Source organism: Teleopsis dalmanni, chromosome 2, assembly GCF_002237135.1.
Source record: "Teleopsis dalmanni isolate 2A chromosome 2, ASM223713v2, whole genome shotgun sequence".
NCBI lineage: Eukaryota > Metazoa > Arthropoda > Insecta > Diptera > Diopsidae > Teleopsis > Teleopsis dalmanni.
This window is the reverse complement of record NC_051847.1, coordinates 206960538-206986954: the sequence shown is the minus strand read 5'-3', so window position 1 is coordinate 206986954 and position 26417 is coordinate 206960538. Positions and strand designations below refer to the sequence as shown.

Below are 26417 nucleotides of genomic sequence, written 5' to 3'. Positions count from 1 at the left end.
CAAAGCAGAAGACTTTGTCATCAAAGAAGGTTAAACTGTTCCCGTTGAGCTTTTCTTAACATCGAACAGAGATAGCTGCTCTTAGCCTAGTATTTTCCTTTCGATCCGATAAAAATCATACAATCAAAAGATATGTAACTGCAGATCTCATCTGCTTCTATATATAACCAACATAATGTCTTTAAAGACAATCCCATTACGTTGTGATGGTAACGCAGACTATGGTGACCCGTTCAATAACTTGGCAATTGCTTCGACTCTATTTTATTAGGGAGGATACTATGAGAATTCTAATTGCAAGTGAATGAGCTCGTAAGACTACTGGTTACCCTTACTTTGGAGCAAATTGCAACTTCATTTAGCTCTAATCATTTATGTCAGAAACTTAAAAATTGTTGGATATAATTTTATAGTACGAAAAACGATATGGTAATTGTTTATTGCTTATTAGTTTCGTTTAAAACTATATTGCAACCACTTTCAATGGTAGAATAGATATTTTAAAAATGTGATTTTTTTTTTGAGATCGGCTTACCTCCTCGAGGAGCCTGTAACCATTTCGACATTTGATAATGCGGTGTTGATAAGTCTGTCAGTTTTCACAAATAATTTCAGGGCTCTATCCTTTGTGTATTTTTTGTTGGGATCAATGGTGAGGTCTCTGAGAATGTCATTCGTCCTAATGTAACATGGTACTTTGAAAAGTGTTCTCAGAAAGCTGATATTTAATTCATTTTATAATATAAAAACGAAATGTTTAGCTTAATAAATATATATAATGTATTACTGATGAATATGCATATATATAAATAAAATCCTGTGGCCTGTTTCGGGTGAACTTTAACTCTTCATATCCATTTGGCTTTGTTTCTATTTGGTCTATAAACTATTTAAAATATATTTATTTATATAGTTATATTTAAATAATAATTTTAGTAATTAAATCCATCATTAGCGTAACTTTCAACTGTCATTACTGTTGATGGCAAATTAAAAAGGTATCATACTATCTACTATTTAAATAATTTACTTAACTACGTATAAATATAAACGACGTATCTCACTTCTTAAATCAAAATAAAACATTTAAAATTCAATTAAAATAAAATATCTAACATATTTACTTTTAACTTCGCTAAACGCTGTCGTTATTTCACAATTTTGTTAGTTAAAGCAAATTTAACTCAACTAAATAAAAGCATTTCACGTCAATTTAAACTAACTTTATGCAGATTATATATATATGTATTTCCCAAAAAAGTTGTCATCTGAAACAAGAGTATCTATGTCAACAAAATCCGAACCAACAATGAGTAGAAGCATAGAAGCAGTGACAAATGGAATATTTTACGACAACTAATGACTGAAAAATGAATAATAAAACAATTTGCAGCTCAAAAGCAAACTTTCTAAAAATAAAACTCTGTAACGTGTATTCTTATGCGATGCGATACGAAGCGATGTGATACGGATACGGCATTATATCAAATGATGTGATATGATAATGATAATAACGAGCATATCCAAAGTTGAATTAAGTGCACATTCAAATTTATCGCACAGTTTTTCTTTTTCTTCATTTCAAAACCTCTTTAAAGAGCTTAAATATGATGATGTACTGCAAAGTCCCCAATTGGTGTGTGCAATATGTGTACATTTATAGAAAAAAAATTTCTACATAAGTAAGTATAAGTATAACAAAAGAAAGACTTAAGTACAATCAATTGATAAAAAAGCTATACACACCCATATATGTACCCATTTGGTATACAGTATATGCTTAAGTAGATGTTCTGTATTGTAGTCTTCTGGGTGTGCATATGTGTATCTATACAAAGAATTGCAAATGAGCATACGAGCGCTTGGAAAGTATCTACGTCGTCGTTGGATGTCAGCTAGTAACTGTCACTTGCGAGTTATAAAAATTAAAATTGAAAAATAAGAATTACAAAACAAAAATATAAGCAGAATGTAATAGCTTCAGTAATAACAGTTACTGACCGGAAATCAACGCTTGTCTTCGTTAAAAAAATAGTATAACGATGACAAAGTGTGCTTCGGTTGATATCTAAAAATGACATTTTTTATATTGCTTTTAACTTCTGATTTAATAAAAACATTTTTTACTATCTTTTTCTTATGTAAAGTACAAGTGTAGGGTTTATTTAATCAACTTAAAAGAGGATTATTAAGCTGGATTTTATTGCGATTTTGTATCAAATTTTTAATTACTTGTTTGATTGGCATGAATTTCTAATTACTTTAACTAGTAATAATTGGGGAGCTTTAAATATACTATATCATAAGAATTCTTATACTCTGTACTATTCTGAAAGATACAACCTGAAGTGGATTTTTAGAAAAATCAGATTTTTATATCAAATAAGATTGATATCAAATAAGATTGATTAATTGAATGTTTGACTGGAGACTTGAACCCACTAAAACCACCTCTTAGGAATGAGTATGGAAGATTGCAGCCGCCTGCAGCGAATACAACCCCATTCCAGTAATCAAGGCAAAACTAATTTCATCTATGCCAGTAAGCATGGGAATAAATAATTAAACTAAATGAGAAGTATAAATACAATATTTTTTTACTTTTCAGTTAAGTATTAAAATGTTATATTATATTTTTTGTTAAAATCATTTATAATGCAAAATAACTTTTTTAATACAACATTTTAAGAGTCATTTGAAAAAAATTATATGTTTCACATATACTGAATTATCTAAATTTTTCAAAAATTTAAATCCATTATCACTACGAAAATCATCAATTTAAATCCAAAATGGTAAGTTTTAGCAAAAAGATTTTTTTCCGAAATGCCTTTCTATGTCCCTGGTTTTAATTAAAATTAAGAACGCTACCTCCAAAATATTAAAATTTAACCTCAACTCATACGATTTATATTACTTTTTGGATTAACGATTGATAAGGCATGTTAGCTGACGTAGCTCAATTAAGTAAATCCTTCCTAACTTATTCTTCTTAAATAGAATAGAATCTTCTCTTCTTAATACTTCTTAACTGATTATTCATAAAATAGAAACTCTTATATACAAAGGTTAAATTAAAGTCTAAAAATACAAATATGGCAATTTAATATATATATCTGGAATATCGTCAAAAGACACGAATTTTGAATGGAACGCCATAAGAAGTAATTTTAAGATAAGAATTGAGATGAAATGAAAGAAAAAAGTGATATTTTTTTCAAAAACAAAAGATATTAATGAGACTGGCAATACAATGGAACATTTTAAGAATTGATGTAGTAAACATTGAAATAATTCTTACACAAGAGAAACATATACGATATGCTTCACATACAGCAGCGTAGACATTTTCCAAATATCTTAATTTAACCTTGCCATTAACCTCTTAATTAAGACATCTGCACTGTTTAAAAAATTTATATGTGTTCGTGTCGATACTCATACTTATAATAACATATCGCAACTATAACAATACTTTTATTTTTATTTATGAAATAAATTTTAATTAAATATTTATAATAAATAATTTTAACAAATTTTCATTTCTTTCGATTTCAAATATTTTACTGGTTATGAATATATCTTTTTGAGACAATATAAAATAATAAAAGTAGATAAAAAAGAAATTTATAAATATAAATATATAATAAAAAATTTCCACTTACCCACTTCTATACCAAACTTTCGTTGTAAACTTTTCTAATGAAAGTTACTTTTCCAACTCGACATTACTTTAGTTGAAATCACTCCCCATTGACTTGTAGAACTACAATTTTCTAGCTATACTTTTTATTTGTTCTTATTTAGTTACAAAGGCCTTTTAGTTTTTGCAATTCCAAAGTGCATTTCACAGATATTTGCATCTCCAAGGTGTCAAATCTTCAAAGCCCAAATGGAATAGAGTTGCCAATAGCTTGTAAAAATAGCTGTTTGCTTGCTTGTAGTAGAAGATACTGCAAATATATGAGAAAAATAATAAAATAAAAATTTAAATGAAGAGTAAATATTTAAATGGGAAATATATAATAAATAAAAGAGGTTCATATTATGGAAATGAAGTACAAGCTACTCTTGAATAATGTAGATAAATATTGAACAGGCATACGACACTACTCCATAACTATTAAGATTTTAATATATATACTCTAGCATTGCTATATTTTCTTTTTATTTCAATATTTTACAGTTGGCAACACTTCAAGATTTTTTTCATGATTTATCCACAAATTTTCATTGAAGACATAAAATTTAAGAATTTATAAGTTTGTGAGAATTCACTAAGTGTGAGAACATTTGCAATGCAAACAAGTTCTGGCAAAGGAACCGTTTGACGGAAACGGAAAGTAGAATCATGACTAACAAATAGAAAAATAACACTGTATAGTGCAAATTATACTGCACTGAGGTGTAAGCAAACATACGAGTATGCAGCTTGCTAAACACACAGATACTTCCACCACATGCTGAAACCCGCAAACTTCCATAAGCTGAAACACTTCTACACTAAACATATTGTGACTGACTGACTGGCTGGCTGAGTGACTGTGTGACATCGGTGCAAATTGTCAATATTTATTTAGAGATGTCAATGTAAAAGTAAAATACGACTTCATAGAAACCCACACACACACACACACACACTGCTAACAAACTTGTGACAAATGTATCTCAACATATGAGTTTGAGTGCAGGTACGAGTATATTGAGAAATATACTCGTAAAAAAAAAAAAACAATATAAAGAATATTTAACAAAAATTGTGAAAAGTGACAAAAGCGCAAAGTTAAAAGTTATTCTGTAAAAACAGTTAAAGTGAAAAGTTGACTTAAGGAAAAACTTTTCAACACAAATACTCGTATTCAGATACATTAAAGATAGAGAGGTTGAAATAAAGCGTTATACTACTTGTAGGCAGACATCACATTTGTGTACTTTCATATACCACAAATGAAATGAAAACAAAAGGATATTTAAATTAAAAATAAATTAAATACGTTATATAAACAAGAAGTTTGAATTGCGGTAAGTGGAATGACGGAATCAAGTGGAAATTGTATTCATCTGCTTACCTAAACATTAGAACATTTGTTATTCTTCAATTTCAGTTAGATACATAAACACATAAAGATATATACTCGTATTTATACGTATTTGCAATTACATATACTCATTTAATAATAAAATGTACGCAGTTCTTTTTCTTTATATGTATCTATGTATGTTTGAACGTCTATTGCAAATTGTAATTTTATATGCAAACATGGTTACTTTTTTCCAACCACAAATAATTGATATATAAAGAAATTTCTCCATTTATACAGCATCCAACAAGTGCAAAAAGTTGCGTTTTTATTTTCATTTTAGCGCTACAGTTGTAAATTGTATCTATGAACTTAAGTTGAAGAGATATTAAATGAACTGAACAAAATTTTTAGAAAAGTAACTAAGCTCTGTCAGTTGAAAAGCATTTATTTGTAACTACAAATTTGTGCAACTTAATCAGAGTTAGAACTCTAACATAAAAAGAGATATTAAAAACGCACTGGAGGATACTTCCTAAGAACTATAATTCTCAACTATTTGGTTACGACCACCTCATCGAAATTGGACCGAAAGCTGTGCGAGCTTAATCACGACTTTGATATCATTCATTAAATGACATCCAGTAGCTTCAATAGCTTTTTCTTAATGTAAACATAGATGACAATACTTTAGCACAAAATGTATTCTAACCGGTAATTGAAAGAAAAAGACATAGAGGCAAACAGTGTCTACAGTGAAGTGATCAAGTTGAGGAGGTACTAATAGTGCTTGTCTCACGAGACTATTAAAGGTTCGCAAAGACATCTGGGGAAGAGTACGGAATGACGCTGTGCAACTGATTGCTATGGGCATATATAAGTAAGTAAGTAAAGTGTAATTTTTTATAAACAAAAATTAAACTAAATTATAAAAATTTATATTGAACATTAGAATATGTTGTAGTTATTTACTAAAACAAATCTTAATATTTAAAAGTTATATTTTATTTTAATATTTATATAAAAATATTTCTTTTAAATCTATAATGATTCGCCATAAAATAAAGTATTTTTCACAAAATTATAATAATAATATTGTTGTTGTTGTGATTTGAGTTAGTACTATTGCGCGCTTTTACTCTATTGTGGCTGAGGGGCTTATTCCTGCCCCACACTAAACTTTAACTATAATAGCATCATTATCATTTATTTATTTTCTAACTGATGACGAACCGTAGATCAGCATATATCCTGTGCGTCCTGAGGTGGACTTAAGGTTTGTTAGAGCGGGGTTGGGCAACGTATCAACTTTTGTGAACAATTTTAGGTCTCTGTCCTTGATATACTTTTTCACTAAGTCGATTCTTAGATCTCTGTGCATGTCTGTTGTTCTAATATACCAAGGAATCTTAATTAGTCTTCTTAAAGCCAGATTTTGTGCTATCTGTAATTGCTGTATATAATAGCAAGATTATTATTAATAAATGGTTTATTACACAAATTCTAAAAAAATATTCCAGAAAATAGAATTATAATAATATTCCTCCTGTTCTGTTCTAATCTTAATATGACTTTATCAAATTCTTATATGTAGATTTTGACAACATTTACACACCTATTACAAAAATATCTATATCTGCATAAACGATGCCACAGTCTAAACAACCCACCATAAATATCTAAATTTTTTATATTATTTGTTTTAGGTTTTAAAAGAAATTTCAATGTAAGTTCGATTTAATGTTGAATTTTCATTTTCTCCGTCACGTAACGAACGTTAACGCCTTAGGCTTGCAATTACATTAACGAATTTTTTTTACAGTGTTTATATGAGCATTAATGCAGCCGCGAAAAGGGGATTTAAATGTGTACTCTTGTTTGTATTTAGGTGAAGGTGTTTTATTTGTAGATACATGACAACCGAACACTCAAACACGTTTCAATGTTCATTCCCATAATGACGAAAAATCTCAGACAGACTTAACAAACATCGCCCTATAATAAGATTAAAATTAATATGATTTTCCCAAATTAAAAAATTTATTTCTTTTTCGAATTAAAATTGCCATTCATATGTGAAATTAAAATAAATTACAATTTTTAGAAAAAAAAATATTATATATAAGTATTTTTAATAACACTTGGGCTTATGAAAATTTATGTGAAATAGCACTTTTTATTTTTGTTTTTAAGATCCTTGTGAGAGTAAATTAAAAATTATCAAAAATCCAATAAAATATTTTTTATAGAATATTATTTAAATTGCAATATGATTATAAGATATTAAACACAGTATTGCTGCACTTTACGGAATAATTACGATAGTGTAAACGTACTGTTAGATATTGATAATTAATTATAAATGTCTACATTATTTTCTGTTTTAAGTAATAATTTCAAAAATATGGCAACGCTGGCTTAAGTACAGTTGTCATCCTCTTTTTGTAAACTGTTGTTTGCTGAGAGAAAGAGAGAGAGAGAAACTTCAATGTCGATTATTAATAAAGATTACAATACTCCGAAAACTACAGTTCGAGAGTGGAACCTACTAAAACCACCTCTCAGAAATACAAAATGGACAAATGCCACTTATTGGCCAGTTCAAGTCAAAAGGTTTAGTATTTAGATGATAATTATATCTGTGGCAAATTTGTAAGTAAGTGAGGGGAGAAAGTTAGCGCAGTCGGTAAATAGGTAGAGTGATCGACTGTAGAAGTTAACACAATACAATACCTTTACCAATTTAACATTGAAAAATGACAAAAGTCCTTAAAATATAGTAACACAAGATTTATATAAATGTCTGACTGATTGTCCATCTCCGATTTCTTAACAGTTTCTACAAAAAAATTCTTGGTAATAACATATTGGATACCTAAATGACAGAGTGAAAAAGAAATAGTATTTACTGAAACAAGCACTATCACTAATGAAGCAAGTAATGTAATGGGAGACGCATTCCAAACTTATCAGTTTTTTTATTTGTAGTGTTGATAATTTTTATGTTGACATTTTCTAGGGAATTTTTTTATAAAATCTTAAAACATTTTCTTTTTAGTGCTGTTAATTAGTACCATTAATATTTATTTTTGAAATTATTCTCTTCATTTAATTTTTTTTTTCTCTCTCTCTTTTTCTTTCATTTTATTAACACTCACTCACACCCACTTTTTGTTTTTTTAATACACACATTTGAGTTGAGTTGAGCACTAACTATTTAGGAGGTTTGTACTAAATCGGTTTGTTTTGGCAAGAGACATGATTTTAAATTCGTAGGACAATACAATCATATATAGAATGGCAATTTCAACGTATGACTTAATTACTTTAGTAAGTATTATTTTGAATTTTTACTAAATTATTTTAAAATACAATGATCGCATAAATTTTGATAAGAAAAAAAATCTTATATGGATTCAGTAATGATCAATATTGCAATGACAAAATCTGTCAAATTTATTTGAACATAACAATCTGACAAAATATTCCAAATATTTTAATTAATATTATTCAAGTAATAATTTATCTAGAACTTTAATCTATTGGTAAGCATTATCCTATTAATGATGTTTCCTATTGCTTATAAATTGTAATTTTAGAGTTGGAAAGTGGGGCTTATAGCCAAAAAATTAGATAACGGAAGCGGTAGTAACCGTTGCTGAAGTCTTTGTCGAGTAAAAACCGTGAGTTTGTTTCAGCTTGCTGTCTTTATACCTAGAAATTTTTGAACAAATAGTAGTATTATAACTTATATAGCTCTTCCTATACTTACTAAAAGATATTTTGCTTGTTATTTAAATTGGTTTTTAAATCCTTTTCGAAGCCATCCATATCGTAAATAGTTGAAAACAGATAAGTTATTCCGATATCTATACAATGGGTATGTACTTTGGACCGGTATTTGAAATTTTTTTTAAGGATTTTAAGCACTTGTAGAAAATATTTATTACTTCGGAGCTCACTGTTATAAATGTCAGTTATTGTTGTAACTGTAGAAGTCTTTTTAGTCGTTTATGTCAGTTGTTATAGAAGTAGGTAAAATTCAAAAATTAGTGATTTTTTCATCAAAAGTTTATAACAATAATTAAGTAAAATTTTTATAAATTTAAAACGTTTGACCTCACCACTTTTTATTCAATATGGATTCTTTAATTTTAATAATAAAACCTACTATCTATACTTTAGATATTGGACATCAAAAACAAAATTATAACTGTAAAATCAGTTTCATCAGCTCTTTTATCCTGACTTTACAGGCTCTCTGTCAGCAAAACTCATAAACTAGATCCAAAAAGAATAGAAGGAATATCAACTGAAATAATTGCAATAAATTATTGAAATTGTAAGCGTATATTAAATCATCCATATCATATACTATTATAACACTATTTTTTTTGTTAATGTGTAGAAATCATAACTTCAATTTTAGTAAATCGGAATATTTGCTTTATAATGGATATCCTAACGTACGGTAAGTTTATCTATATCTATAGTTCCTGAACAAATATCTGGTTTTTAGATTACAAATATTAAAAGTATAAAATATATATTATATTTATAATATGTTTTCTTTTTAAATTTTAGTTTCTCTTCTGGTTTCACATTTCTCTGCCTTTCTGCATACTTTAATTCTTGATTTGTTCAAGAACATGATATTGAGAAGCAGAGCCTCGTGGATAATTTTCTTAACTTGTATGGGGATTTATCTAACGTATGAATGCGTAAGTCCGAATACTGAGGTAATTGCTATAGTAAAATACATTGATGTGATGCGTAATGATTTTCTAACTGAAATGATTTTACTTGGCGTTATTGTTTTCATGATTGCAATTTTCACATTTCGAAAAAGCGTGCAATTTAATTTCCGATATCGAACTATACTCAAAATGAGGTTGGAAAGTATTGAAGTAGCGAAATCCATTAGAATGTTGAATGCATGTTGGTTTATGGCGAATGCTGATAACACAGAATACCATAAGCACACTGTAAAGCAATTGAAGGCAATCATGGAAAAACCAGGAGGATTCATTTATTTAAAAGAAAACATACAATTAAGTGAATGTTATGTGGATCGCTTTTTGGATATTGCAATAAAAAACATATATACAAAGTAGATCACCTGATTGCATTCAAATACAAAATTTTAATTGTTATTATTTTTAATAACATTTGAATAACAAATTTCAAATTATAAAAAATCTTCTATTTTGTTAAGAGTTATTAAAAAAATTATGAGTTATACTAACAAATGTTATTTCTATAAATAAAAATTAAAATAAAAAGCTCTATATACTAAGGTTTTTTATATAAAATCTGATTGTTTACGATTATAGCAGAAAACAAATCGGCACGTTTACTTGACGCTGTAGGTGTGTACTCGGAAAAACTTAACATTACAAATTTTTTGCGTCACCCTTCTGATCTAACGTTTCCCCAATGAAAGTGTTTGAAATTGTGGAAGATAATGGATGATAATCACAGACCACAGAATTCATAGGATAAAAATAATTTTGAATCACTTTACTTTCGGATCTAACCATCACAACCTCCTTTTTATTTGAATAAAGTAAAAGTAAATAAACCCCAGGAAGCAAACTATACAATGAATCTCTAATGGAAAAAAAAACTCGATTTACTGTCTCAAAAATAATCTGCCATCTAGAAATCTCTCACTAAGAGAATTGGTTCAAGCATTCATTAATACCATATTTTTTTACACAACAGATTGTAAATTTCGAAAGAAGTCACGTAGCTCGCTAAGGCCTGCTTAAACTCATTAGTAAATACTATCGACGATTAACTGAAATAAAAGTAATCTTTCAAGACTGTGCTGTCAGTCTTCCTAAATTTTTAGAAAGTCGGCGACCGGAGTGGGGGACCTATCCAGTTACTCTCACATCTGCAATTAGACAGTGACAAATAAAATTATGTCTCATTTTCTCGTGTATAGTATATACAAACTGAGAGCAATTATTTTTGTTAAAACGCTATGTAAAACTCTTAAAGAGCAACCAGAAATTACTATTAATGAAGATATATTTTGTAGAATGTGCCTTAATCTCTTTGCAGCTGTAAATGAAATATATTTATTAAAGACACGCTTTCAAGAACTTTTATCGTTCATAAAACAAAAATAAGAAACGAGATTTGACTCCTGTAAATGATTTTACATTTCACGACCACAAATGTCAAATCAGTAGTAAAGTTATTAAGAAATACCATTTACTCTAAATATACTCGCTCTTAAGCTACAGTTTACGATATGCAAACGACTTTACGAAAGGAAAACAGTTGATGAATTGTTCGTTTGTGGCGAACAAAAATTGGCAAATGATTCAAACTTGATGGAGATATTTTCGTAAAAGCTGCTTGCATATGACTATTATATATTAATAACATATAATAATCTAATAGTAGTCTGAATAATAATAATATGAATAATAATAGTTTGATATCCTCCTTACTTATCATGTTTGCAGTAATCAGTTAATCCTTTAAGAGGTAAAGACTCTCGTTTCATAATATCTGTTTCGATTAATCCCAAGAAACAGTCTTACAGAAAATCATAGAAAATTATATTAAAATGTAATAATTTGTAACTGAGCAATAGAGGTATTAGATTTCGACCTCTACTGACAGTGGCAGTAATGGAAATAGACGTTAGTGATTTATATGAGCAAATAGTTGTCAATAGAAGTCGAATTTAGTATTAGTATTCGAAAACATCAGTTGGATCGAATATGTCATTAGTTGGGTAATAGTTTTGCACATTAATAATAAAAGAGTAATTTTTTTAACAGTCCAATGACTAAAACCGGAAAATTTTGATCAGGTACATATAAATGCAGTAAAAAATACGATCTACTTAAGTTTATCATTGAAGGTAGAATTGTGAGAATTGTGAAAGAATATGTGAGTTTACTAAAGGAAGGATATTGTGGCTTAATAATCTACGACATCGGTTAGATAAATGTATAACATCGTATATAAAACAAATATAGCAATTATGTTAGCCACCGTTCGAAGCAGAGAAGGCACTTAACACACAAATAGACTCTCAAGATATACTTTACATTGAAGAGGTTTGAAATTATTAATTTAATACTTCAACGCGTTATTTTATATATTATGTACACATAATAAGAGCAAATTATATTTTCAAAAGTTTTATCAACATTTTTAGTAAGTTATAATAACATAACTCAAAAACTTATTGACTAGGGTAACATAAAAATAATTTGATAGATTCTAATTCCACATCTTCACAATCTGAAATATTCATTTGCAGAACGATTTATACAATTTTGCAAAACAAAATATTACTCTCAATTTAATCACATAAAAATATCTCATGTCGATAATAAAATAGTTCGACATTAATATTTAAAAATATTTTTAAACTATAAATATTCATAAAATTATATTTCCTATAACATTCAAAATATATAACTGAAATCTAAATACTTTTACGTGAAAGTATGAAGATATGGTTTGAACTTACGAAACAAGTATCTTTGAAATACAATAAAACAAATTTAAAAAATGTTTTGCTTAAGAACGACATGCGTCCTTTGTGTATTGGATTTGTTGACATGACATGACTTGCTGGCAAACTTGAGACGACAATAGTTGACAGGGTTAACAACGACAATGATTTCAGCAAGCTTAAAATAAATACGCCACCAAGAAAAAAATATAACAAAAAAAATATACATAAAAAAGCAGACGTAAGGTACCGTGATTTCATTTTTACTCTTGAGATACATTTTCAGCGTAAGTAATATGCAAACGTAAGGATATGAAATAACGTAACGAAATAATAACTCTTTTGTGTGCAGTGTACACTATACACTATACAGTGTACACTTTACACTGTACAATGTACGATGTACGATGTACAGAGAACGATGCACGGCGTACGGCATACGGTGTACCATGTACGATGTATGGTTTACGGTGTACGTCATGAGTGTACAGGTATTTCTTGTACCATGGAAGCGAGTGTGTGGGTCTGTTGTTTTTTGCATGCGTATATGTGGTGACATTATGACACAAGCTGCATTAAATAACAAAAAACACGAATAATATTAGTAAAAAAAAATGTGAATAAAAATAAACAATATATCCTTAAAAATTGTTACTTGCCCAAGGCAAGAAAACAAGCCAACAAGCAAAGGAGTACAAAATGAAGTAGCAATTGCAGTGAAAACAGTAAGCCAAGTTCTCAGTTCTCAGCCTAAACTACATAAGCACGAGGAAAATTATTTTTAAATCGATTTTTCTTCACATTAAATTTTGATTTTCCCGACCTTTTTTAATATTTCGCTTCGTTTCGCCTTAAGTTTGTGTATAATTTTAAAGAAAATTGTTTCAAGCAAATAAGAAATAAATGCAAATTGTCTGTAATGGTTGCACGTAAGTAAATAAGTAAGTAAGTTTCGTATGCAGAGCAAAAAGCTTGGCAAAACTTTGTGAACATAACAAGCGAATGCCAAGGCGTACTGGCACATACAAACCGGAAAAAATTAAAATAACTAAAAAAATAAATATTGAAATACAAATTTTGTGGCTTAATTTATAGTTGCCACAACACAGCAGCGCAAAAAATATACATATAAAAAGTAAGAGTAGTGCTGAAAAAAATGTTTTGTTAGTTATGCACGAGTATATAAAATTATATCTGCAGACAAAGTCATGAACTCGTACATGAAAAATATATCTGTAAGTATGTATAATTCTTCCCCCCCTGAAACCAAAACGTTAAGAATGCAAATTTGTGCTTTTTTCTACAGTTTTTCTTTAGCTAAATTGAATTGCTGCCTTTCAGCGAAATCACATCACATCAACTAATGTGATTAAGTTAAAATTTTATTGCATACACTCGGGCGATAGAGCTTGTTTTAAGTAAGTGTACAACTTACTTACAACTAAGTAGTAGTTGATGAAAAAGTTATTTAAAAGACAAGCGATTATAGTGACTGAAGAACTTACACTATTGATATGTTGTTGAAAAATGTTCGCATGCAAAGTACAGTACTGTGTTTCCATTTACAAAAACTGTTTTAGGGCATAACGAAGGATTCGAATGAAATATTCAATTTTTCAGAAATTAAGAGACAATGATAATTATCAGCAAAAACGGGAAAGTATTAAAAGCATTTAAACGGAAATGTTTTCCTACATTCGAGAATAATGATTTCTCACTTATTCGTAATGAGTACCGATTAGGATGGTATATTGATTTGGATGAGCTATACCTAACATTGATATTATTTAATTTAAGATAATTCAACTGTGTCGACTAGTAAGGTGTTTGAATTAATGTGTGCTAGAAGAAAGCTCAGTAAATAACATCAGTAATGTTGCCAAAGATATAATATGCTCTAGAACTATCGAAATAACAAAACTTTTTGTTATAAACAAATTTATGACGTAAAGCAGCGTTGTTGTAGAAGCCATATAATCAGATCTCATATTTTACTAAGTATGTAAATTTTAGTATAAAATAAATATAAAATTTACCATTGTCTATTGCATCGGTACCTCAAACTACTATTTAAATATATAGTTAACAAAAAAAATGTCTCCCAGTGGAGCGTAATACTGCAAACATCGTAACTTTTTGTACTATATAGACTGTCTAATTAGTTTACCTTAATCAATAAGAGATAGTATTTAAAATAGTATTGTAAATATGTATACGACGAGAAGTCATCAATGAAGCAGATGTTATTCATATTTCTATTTAGAAAACATTTATATTAAATTTTCGCAAATGTTTCAAAACCACATGATTTTTCACAAAATTCTTTATAAAACTTTTGTAGATATTTTTAGAAAAAATTTCTTATTATTACAGAAACAATTCCTGTGAAGCTCAAGTATATTGCTTTCCTATAATAAACCTCTAAAAGATCTCTTAATACCATGCATATACAACCCGAACTTCCCCATCTATCCAATTTTTTACATTTCTTTAATTATGGAATTGTCTTAGATTCCTTAAAAAAGAAAAGAAAAAAACTTATTATTGTATTAAACTAACATCTGAAAAAAAAATAGAAACAAATATTGTCTCCAGAATATATATCCGTATTTCAGCTAACTAAACTAAATTTTTGCAGTATTATTCATATTAAAGTCATAATCATCAGTTGACTCTTCAAACAAATCGAGTATACCTACATAACCTGAGTAGTGAACCAATGCAAGTATTTATTTAAATTACTATAGTGTATATACATAACACCACTTAAGGGTCTTTGCAAAATTTTCTTCACAGCTTTACCTGCTGTCATCAGTGCGAAATATGTGATTAGCTGCAACGCCTGCTAGTCTTGTAATTTACTCGGGAAAGGCTGAAGACTGAGGTGACGCAGTGCTCTACACCCAAATCATTTCGTATTTATTTATGCAAAGAAAATTCTATTGAAATAACGTCACTTGAGGTATTTTGCATTTTTATTGCCAATTCTTGAGTGGATTATTAGAGGGTGCAAAAGTGTATATGAAATTTTTTAGCGCATAAAACAGCAGTGCATAAAATTTCAAACTATATGGTATGTATTTTCGAGAATGTCTCTTCATTTAGATTTTTTCCACTTTACTGCAAAATATATGAAATTATGTCAATTTCACAATTAAGCACTTTATATAAGAATTAGAGCAAATGCGGGAAGAATGTATTTTTAATTAAACAAAAAAAAGCAGTTATTCTGCAGATTAAGGGCTACAGATATTAAAGTGGTACTTTTAATTGTATTGCATTTAATACTAAAAAAAATTACTCCCTTATTATGTTTAAAGTGCACATACGTAGCTCTCAGGCTATCGAGTCAGTGAAATTAATAAGGAGTTATTAACAATTCATATTCGTTAGGGAGAATATTTTATAAAACTTTAATCGCATGAAGGAATACAGAAATAAATCTTTTGGTAAGAGTGAATATTTTAAAAATTTTGCCTTAAGATGATAGTCATCGTCATTAATTATTTATTATCAATATCTAAAATTTCATATTAAGTTATATTTGATATATAAAATTAAGAAGCACATTTTAGTCATTATCAAAATAGTGAAAAATTAGCAGGGTGGACTTTACGAAAAATTTAACATATAAATAATTATCAAACATGGTTACTAAATACTGGCGTTTGCAATGGCTTTTGTTAGTGTTACTGAATTGTGACATCAAAATAAATGTAAATGCCTCGTATGAACAAATTTTAGAAGACGCTCTAAAACCGTATGTAGCAAATCTTTTGGTAAGAGTGAACATTTTAAGAAAATTTTGCACTATCACGTTAACGACGTGATAGTCGTCGTGATAGTGCGGAATGGGCTAAGGTGATACTTTCCATAATTGATAGTTTTCTGCTCTGTTACGGTCAATTATTAACATTAAGGATCATCGATTTAGACAATTGAGACTGCACGTCTTTCCAATATACCAGTTTACGTATAATGGACCAAATACTTCTGATTTCATTCGGAAATCTTCCATAAGTGATATTTTAGTTTTAATTCAAAAGAGTTAAGGTAATAGAGTCAGTGCTTTAACATACCCTAACCGAACAGGCCGACATCTTTGACTTCCTAATGGCAGAAGGAGTAATTCTCGACCCAGCGACCTTCTCGTGGCCCAGATCAAGTATGGGTAGTCACAGAGAATGTGACTGGAAGTCTTGTCGGAGGAGTCGACAAGCTATCTCTTCTGATAGATCCATTTTGTTAAGTTATCACCTTAACATGGTGACCCGTTAAATATCCCACCAGCAATCTCAACTCTGTGAGTTTAATTTATAACACTTAAGTTATTTAGCCAGATTAATAAACCTACCATGAAACTATGTGAATCAAAAATTCTGTCATATATAATATTTACTAATTTTTATTTGTAGTTTAAAATTATTCAAACTGAGATGGAAAGGTTTATAAAAAAATAAATAAAAAATTTTTTTTCCATAACTTACCTAAGTTCTCTGCAATAATGAATTGCTACAGCGTGTTGCATGCATCACAATTTTTTGCAATATTTTTGTGCATTCGCATCAGGAAGATTTATCTCAGCGGCGTATATCGCACAATACTATACATTTAGAAATCCATCCATCCATCCACATTTTGGAAAAAATATTTTATTTGATATATGACAACTGCAGATCTCTCTACTGATTATTTTGTTTATAAATCTACGTACGTTCATATAACACAAAACCAACAACAACCGAAAAAAAAGATAACAACAACAATGAAATTCAAATGAAATAAACAAACCAAATTGTGAGTGTTTTTTTTCTGGTGAAAAATGCAAAAAATCGAACAAACTCGTGCATTTCAGATTTGAAGGTTTTTAGTTAAAATTTTTGATAAGTTTTTCATTTTCATTTTCAGTTTCATTTTAAATCATGTGTTCGCGTATCAATCTATTATTTACGATTCTTTAGTGCAAACCATATTGAGAATTATTCTTGAAATTATATATAGTTCAGCGAAATGCTCGACTTGGTTGAAGTGAAAATAAACCGTAGTAAATCCAGTCGAGCTTTAACTAAAACATGAATTCGATTAAATTGTAACTCGTAGCGAACAAATCAGCAGTGATTAAGAGACCGGCTACATTGAACGACAAATTCCTTTTGCAGTGGCGATAACGTTTATCTCGTATTTTAAGGTCTTAACCTCGAAGCGTCAATATGAGTGGCCGCAGTAGCGGCTATTGTAGTTGATGCTGCTGCTCGTGTTTTAATTCTTATTGTTTGTTCTTGTTCTTCTTGTTGTTTTTGTTGTTGGTTTAATGCTTTAATGCACTGATATTGTACCATGTATGCAGTATGTACGTGTGTGTGTGTATTTTAATCTTTTGCATTTCGATTTTCATTGTTGTTTTAATTGTTTTTATTTGTAAGAAAAATGTTTTTAATGCATTTAATAAAAATATTTTTAAATCACTATCAGTAAACTTTAAAAATATATTTTGTTTACTAAATGAATATATGGTATATACATATACACATATATATATAGAATTATGTATTTGAATATAATTTATATAATATTACACTGTTCAATTATTAATAATATTAATATTTTCAACAAATCTCCGTCTTGATAAGTAAACAACTAAGCAAAGTTCACTGATCGAGCTCAAATTTCAAACTGATCTCCGAATTCTACAAACGCCCATAGTCATTACATTTAAATTGTTTATATGGCAAAAAAAAAAACAAAAATTAAAAGCTGACGTTCGGTTAACCCCCATATTCTCTGCTATATAAAGTATAAGTCTAGAACTGTTGCAACAGTGCGCATGTCAGACAGTTGATCTTTAATTAAGTTTGAAGAACGTTAAAGACGACAAAAAAATCCCTTCCCGCACACAATAATTCACTAATAGTTGAGATACAACAGTACGATCAGTAACCGAAACACCAACAACAACCATATAAATTTAAACAGTCATAATAACAGTAGCACAGCAGCAGCAGCAGCAGAAGTCGGCGCAGCATACACACAGATGGTCATGCAAGTAGTTATTGCAAAACAACAACAACAACACCAACAATAACAATCAACAATACCGTTAAAACGAAATAATTTGCTTAAGCGCGCAGCTTTGTCTCATTTTGGCTGCGTGGCTATATGGCAATGTGGCTATGTGGCTATGCGGCAGCGAATTCAAACAGTTTCAATTGATTTAATTGAAAAATGACATACGACATGACTCTGTGGATACGATAGCAGCCTCAGCCGACCGACCAGTGCGTCGGTGTGGTTGATTTTAGTTTTGTTCTTGCTGTTTGTGTTTCTGTTTCTGTTTCTGTTTGCGATTGTCATTGTGGTCAAACAACGCCCTCTGTGCCCTCTTTACACATGTCTATTAATACCGTTATAATTTTAACACAAAAACACATACATGCACTAACACACACTCATCGATATTTGTTTGCTGGAACAAATACACGCACGCATACTAACAGATGAATTTTGCTCTATAATGTTGTTGCGTATGTGGAGGACAGAGCTACAGTGTTGTCGTAGTGTTGTTGTTAGTGTTGCTACTTCTGTCTTGTCGCCCAATCAATTTCTGTGCTTGTTGCTGCTACTTTAATTTTATCATTTTGTTTTTTTTTACTTTTCCTTTATTTTTTATTTTTTTGTGCTAAATTTCATTTTCACATTTTCCTTATTATTTTGTCATTTAAGTCACATTTGCTGTTACATTTTCTAACAGAATAAATTTGTGTGGTGTATGTGTCTGTAGCATGCTGTGTTTTTGTGTGGTGTGTATGTGGTGTGTAATTCGAATGATGCTTTAATTGCATACAAACGTATTTGATTTTAATTCTAATATGTTTAATTTTTTCTTTAAAGTCATACACAGATTTTAATGGCATAATAAAATTAATCATTTTATTTCTCTGAAAGCTTATTAGAAGCTTTGAAGATTAAAAAGAGTATGCATTTCTTCTATTTTGAAGAAAAAAAATTAATTCTTCGAAATCGAATAATTTATTACCTCAATCAGACTGAAGTAGGTTTTACTGAGGCTGATTTTTGGTTCAGAAAATTGGAGATATTAGATATGTGAAGTCCTTCTTCAATTCTCCATTTTTCTATATTTTTCCTTCACAATTTGCCAGTTTGCGCTTGTTATCATGAGTTTTACATAATATTTGTTAATGCCTCAGAAATAAAAACTAGGGAAATATTAAAGTCACACTTAATTGAAGACCATCGGATTAAGTAAAAAACTGATTTTAAAACTTCTATTCATTTCTCTATGTTTTTATAATAATCATATATCATATCATCATATATAATCATATCATATATACATACATCATATATAATTCATCATAAGGACAAATTGTGTGCAGTTTATATAATTCGCCAGCTACAAATTGCACAAAACCAGACTCTGAGAAGATTTTTCAAGGTACCATTTTACATAAAAATTAATGACATCCTCAAGGACCTCAAGATGGATTCGATCAAAAAATACATAAAAGATAGAGCCCTAAAATTATTTACAAAAACTGGCTTACCAACAATGCGTAATCGAATCTCAGAACAGTTCCAGGCTCCTCGGAAAGGTATGCAGATCTGAGATGAATTATTGCTTAGTCCGATGAAGTGATAAACAATACTGCAGTCAAAGCGTAGAGAGGGGTTATGAAGAAACCTCGCCTTTAATAGAGAGTAAAATTGAGAGTAAAAACATAATAGAATATATAATATATATAATCATTGATAGGTAATAGTTGACTGCAACAATTTTGAGAGCTACAATAGCAGAACATAACTGCTGTTATTAACTAAGTATTTACAAAATAGTTCAACTAATTTTGTTCTTAATGTACGTATTTACATAATTTACGTATCTATCAAATTCATGGGACAAATCCATAATCGTGTTAATGACATTTTTCAATTTGATATTAAGCAGTATATATGATAACATATCCAGATTTCTGAATCCTGTTCTAATTTTAAATTCTCCGCATGGTTAGTTTATTTCCAATGCCTACCATATATTTCATGAGTTCTTTGAAAAAATATATTGTAAATATTTAATAATGAGTTCTCAACAGGCTTGAATATACTACCATGGAATCGATTTCTAGAGCATTACCTCTTTCAGCCAGTTCCTTCACCAATTACCCATTCCAGCTAGTTCAGCCACCAATTCATTTCTTTTTATATTATAGTAGCTAGAAATCCAAATATAGATAACTTCACTGATACAAATGCTTTAATTTAATTTATTTAATAATTTTAATAGTTATCTATTTAATAATTTTTTATGTATTTCGAAACAATTTTTATATATTTTTAAAATATTTATTTTTTTATTATTTGATTTTGTTTAAAATATTTCTTTTTGACCATTCTCAAATTTGTGAAATTTATTAATTTTATTTGAATTTTTGTTGCAAACAACTATTGATAGCCGACTGAAATAAGTAATATTTTCATATAAAATAAATATAAGTAATAGTAATATTTTATCGTTATTAATATTTATCATATCATACCGATATTTTTGTTTTTGTTGTTGTGGTGTTTTCTTGAGTTACTACTACTGCGCACTACTTCTCTTTTGTGGCTGAGGGGCTTATCCGTGTCCCACAATAAGCTTTAACTATACTGGAATTCATATCGTTTATTTATCGTTTAACTGATGACGGACCATAGGTCAGCATATCTTCCTGTGAGTCCTGATGTGGACTTGAGGTTTGTTAGGACGGAGTTGGGCAACATATCAACTTTTGTGAATAATTTTAGGGCTCTGTTCCTGATATATTTCTGTTATAATTTTGTTAAATAAAAATGAAGTATTTATATTCAATCCTACATGCTTCATAGATTATGTCTAGCCGTCTGCTAGTTTTGATTAAATAAATATTTCAAATTTGTTTACATTTTTCAACTAAACTCGTACAGCATTAAAAATAAAAAGAAAGCAGATGATATTTCTAAATAATGTTATTTAAATATTTCATTATGTGTCAAATTTGTTTCAACACAACCAAATTACACAGCTAAAAATTTCCGCAGCATTTCCTTAAAAACATCCTGTCACCGGCAAGCACAACAACAAATTCACTAAAAATTCAATATATGCACAGTATGAAAGTAATCAGGAAATCATTTTGTAACTTAAGAAACCAAAGAAAAGAAACTTAAGCATAGCCTAAAGCACCGAATGGTATTTTAAGGAGACTAGCAAAATCTAAGCCAACAGGAAAAAAGGGCAAAGGAAGAACTTAAATCTACAAGAGCAGAAGAGCAGCAGGCGAATTCCGATATGAAAATGCGCAGGAATTTTCAATATTTGAACTCAGTTGCGTACTTTCAGGCGCAACTATGTATGTATGTATGTGTCTGTTGATGTGTAAGTGTGTAACATAAATGTGTTAAAGTATAGAGGAAAGCATAATTTAACGGAAATGACACAGACACGTACTTTATGCAAAACACACAAGCTACGATCTTATTTTTGTAGCAATTTTCTCATATTTGTCTATTTTAAAATTGATGCAAAATGAATTTCAACAATTTTTTGTGAAAAAAATTTACACACTTCCAAGGCCGGCAAGGAATCGTTGATTTTTGCATTATTTTTTGTATTTGTTTTGTTGTATTTGTGAGAAAATTGGATTTGAATTTTGAATTCTAAATTCTGGATTGTCAATCTACGAATTGAAGTTAAAGGAATATGCAAAATTTTGCGTACCTAGAAAGGAGAGTTACCTTTTTCCAAGTGTATTGCATATTACGTGCGATTTACTTCTCATTACTTGCCACAAAAGATGAGCTTTAATAGAAAATTCAGAATGCGTGCTATATGCTCCCATGAAGGGGTTTTTTACTAACAAAACAAGAAAATAGAAGTAAAAAAAAGTAACAACATATTGTAAGCATAGAGGACTTGAAAAAACAAACAATCTGAGAAAATTTTAACCCAACACGCATTGGCGTAGTACCCGAAGAAATGTTGGTCCGAAGTATTGAAAACCCACAAAGTTTAACACAAAATGTAACCATTTTTATGCATATTTCTAAAAAGTATTTCATTGCTCCTTTCAAGGATTTCTCCTACAAATAAAAGGGAAAATTTGCGTGCGTGTTTCGCATAAAAATTTGTTGCATATTTCTTCAACTTAAGTGTTTAGTATTATTTTGGTTTCTTATACATATGGTATACATATACAAATACATATACCTATATATATTTATATATGCATATACAATTGTTGCCAACTTGCCTATTTTGTTACAATTCCCTTGCCGAGTATGAATTTCGGTTTTGCAAAACATTTGCCTCATTGCGCTAAATGTGATTTATATTTGCCACTAGAGCATAGGGGAAAATTATGCCTGTGAAAAAAAAGTGCTTAAATTTATTTCAAAAATACATTAAAGTAAGTTAAAATTAATTTGGAAATATGAAAATGCAATATGCCAGATACCCGCATCTTGCGTGCTGCACAAAATTACTGAAAAGAAATTCGAATTGATTGGAAAATAAATTTTTGGTGATTCTTTTGTCATTCACACTTTGAACCTCAAGTGTGACCGCATTTCACACGCACTTCATAGCAATTTTCTAATTTTTTTCTAACGTCTCTAACGAGCTAACAAAAGTACCCTTATTGCATGCTGACCCTCATGCGTTGCATTCGACATACTCACAACTCAAAATCCAAGCAACGAAATTACTACCCTCAATTGTCAAAGAATTACCGAAGTAGTTCGCTCACTGTGAAACAATCAATGCCTGCTTTTGAAGACACAAACGCAACAACAACAACAACACAAACAATACAAACGGCAGCAACAACAACAGCACAAACAGCAACAACATAATTACACAAAAACACAATCGTTTTGTACGTTTGAACGTTCATAGCTCATAAATGATTGCTTCATGACCTTTCAATTAAGCATATTTCACCATAATTGCCTTAAAGTGGTCATCACACTGGTGGTCATTAAAAATCATAATTCAATCAACGCGAATATGAATTTAAGAACCAACAACAACATTAATAATGAAATAAATGAAAAATAAATTACAACAAAAAAAAAACAGAAATATAAATAAATAAATATCATCCTGCATAGAAAATATTAAGCCAAATAAGTCAAAAATTCCATTGCCTTGATTGAACTCCAAAAAATTAATGGAACTTTAATGAACCCAATTGCCTTTTCTATCACAAGAGTCAAAGTGGAGGGTAACGAGGTTATATTTAATAATAACAAGAATAATATAAATAAATCATTCTTTAGTGTCATTATGACCCCATATTTATGAAAAATAATTTTTATATCACTCCTTAAGAAATATTCTAGTTCAAGAAATATTGTAATTATATATCAACTATAATATAGACAGGTCACGATTGCACCCACAACTGACACATTGGTTAATAAGTCCAATCCTATGGATTGCGCCACTACTAAAAATTCGTATAAATTTAAAAAAATATATAACATTTAAACGTTTACTCATTTAGTTACAGCTGTTTTAGTAATGCTATTTTTTATATTTTCAGAACAATTACCTATCATTATATATGAGTGCGTTTTTATAGGAAAAAATTCTGGGAGAGCTAAAGTCTGTTATCCTACAGACTTATCAGCTGATATGTTATAACTAGAAATGCTTTCAAGAATAGGAGTTGACTTAAAACATCTTAACACTCGTTGAAATATTGTGAATAAAAGTATTATTAGACTTACTAAGATATCCCATACATTATGAAAGAGATTCTGAAAACTGTATAACACTTGTATGAACCAAAGATATCTATCAAGATATCGATAAATCAGTTTCACAATGTTTGAGCTTCTCTAGCGTTCTTTAAAGAATCCTTGAGTATAATATATGGCTCAGTTGGCTCAGTCATATAGCGTCTATAGGCAAGTAATTATTTTCATTGACAGTATCATATAATTCTTATACATAACGAATGCGGAAAACGAATTCGTAGTTTATTTTTTTATTTGGATATTTGGTTTGTCTTGGATATATTTAATTCGGTTTCTTTTTCAAAATTTTTATTTTTATGTATGTACTTTTTTTATTATTCTGTTTTTACATATTACTTTTATATAAATAAATTCTAATCACATCATACTTTCAAAATGTTATAATGTATATGAACTGACTTGTAAAACTTATTTAATATCCATTTCGAGTAACATCTTCATACTTTATGCGCAAGCCATTATTGCTCAATGTAGCTCAAGTCCATACTTATAACTGCATTAATATCAGCTAAGCAATAATAATAAACACCTTCAATTCATACAAAAAGACAGTCAATGTATAAATATGTTTAAATTACATATTTATATAAGCAATAGTGAAAGTGTTAGCTAATAAAAACAAAAGCTGCATAAAATGATAAGAAAATAAACTACAAAAAAAATTAATTCCCTAATAATACATTTGAATAAGCAAAATTCAAAGTGCCAGCTGAAAGTACTAAACTAATAAAGAAAATAATTTGGCGAATAAACTGAAGACACATATTAAATGAGTTTAAATATGTACCAAAATATACCAAAAAAGCTCTTGGTACTGAACTTCATATCTGAGTAGGTCTATGATGGAGAATTATACATCATAGACTTTCAGTTGTACTTAATGAAAAGGCTTTCACACAGTAAATATCTATTATCATTATTGTGTACAAACTGGAACTAATTTTGGCTCACTGTAGAATTTGCCTTCATTATCATTGAATCAAGCTTTCCAGTTTCTCCTTAAAAAGTTTCCAAACTTTTATTGAAATAGTTAATAAGGCATATCTTTAAATATCCTCTATGTCGAGTATGCACGAGACCATACTCAAAAATCTATATTTGGATCATATGCGCACTTATAAAATATTTATATCTATCTCAATTTATTAGTTTTGGTGTATTTAAGTAGGGGGCACTTTTGGTTCCAATAGTTACTTATCAATGTGTAAAAAGATTATAAATAATATCTGAAATTCATTAATGATATTAATATAGGAACATGAAATAATTTATTGAAAATTTAAAAATTTGATGATTATTGAAAAGGGAAATCATCTCTTAAAGTAATTTAGATTCACATATTTTAAATGAATAGGAATCAATCTATTATTTGCAAATCAGTAATCCAACTTAATGAGATAACAAGATACATCAGTATATATCATTATTACTCATTATTGAATACTAAAAAAAATATTTTGTATCTCTTCATATAATCCCCATTGAGTAAACAAATTTAATTGTATTAAATTTAATTTGTGCAAATCCAAAAATAAATTTTTGCTTTCCAATATGAAAAAAATTCCTTAAAAATGACTAACGAGCAGAGTATTAAATTATTTCAAATTAACGATCTCACAATCAAAGACTGGAATGCAATGATGTTGAAGTATAAATGAACTGACAATACAAGTATAAAGTATCTACACACACACACATACACAATCGCATATAAAATATTTACTCTAGCCGCACATAGATACAAACACACACATTGAAGCGTTAAGTAGCTATAAAAGCGTCTTTATAAAACGATGAAGATTTTTATGTCATTTCCGGTTTCATTTTGTAATTTTATGTGGGTTTCGCGTGTTCTAAAATTGCTCAAAAAAATAAGTAAAAATAAATAAAAAATAAGGAAAATTATAATAAAAAATATACAAGAATTGTTCGGTATTAAAGTTGATTGATTTGATGTTGTTTGCGGGTATTTGTGCGTTAATTATGCATTTCCGATATTTTAGCATAAAAACGATTTGCAACATTAACCAAAAACTCGTACTCTAGGCACATAAATTACGCTTAATGGTTGTAGAGCAATTATATTTCTCATGGAATGGATTTTGGCATGCTTT

At 29.1% G+C, this 26417-nt stretch overlaps 1 long non-coding RNA gene across 1 annotated transcript; it reads left to right on the top strand.

Moving 5' to 3' along the window:
• Positions 1-8499: 8499 nt before the first annotated feature.
• On the top strand, positions 8500-10137 carry LOC119682133. Its single transcript, XR_005252563.1, has 5 exons — positions 8500-8566; positions 8621-8704; positions 9207-9363; positions 9430-9492; positions 9606-10137. It is a non-coding gene; the product is annotated as an uncharacterized LOC119682133 (long non-coding RNA).
• Positions 10138-26417: the final 16280 nt, after the last annotated feature.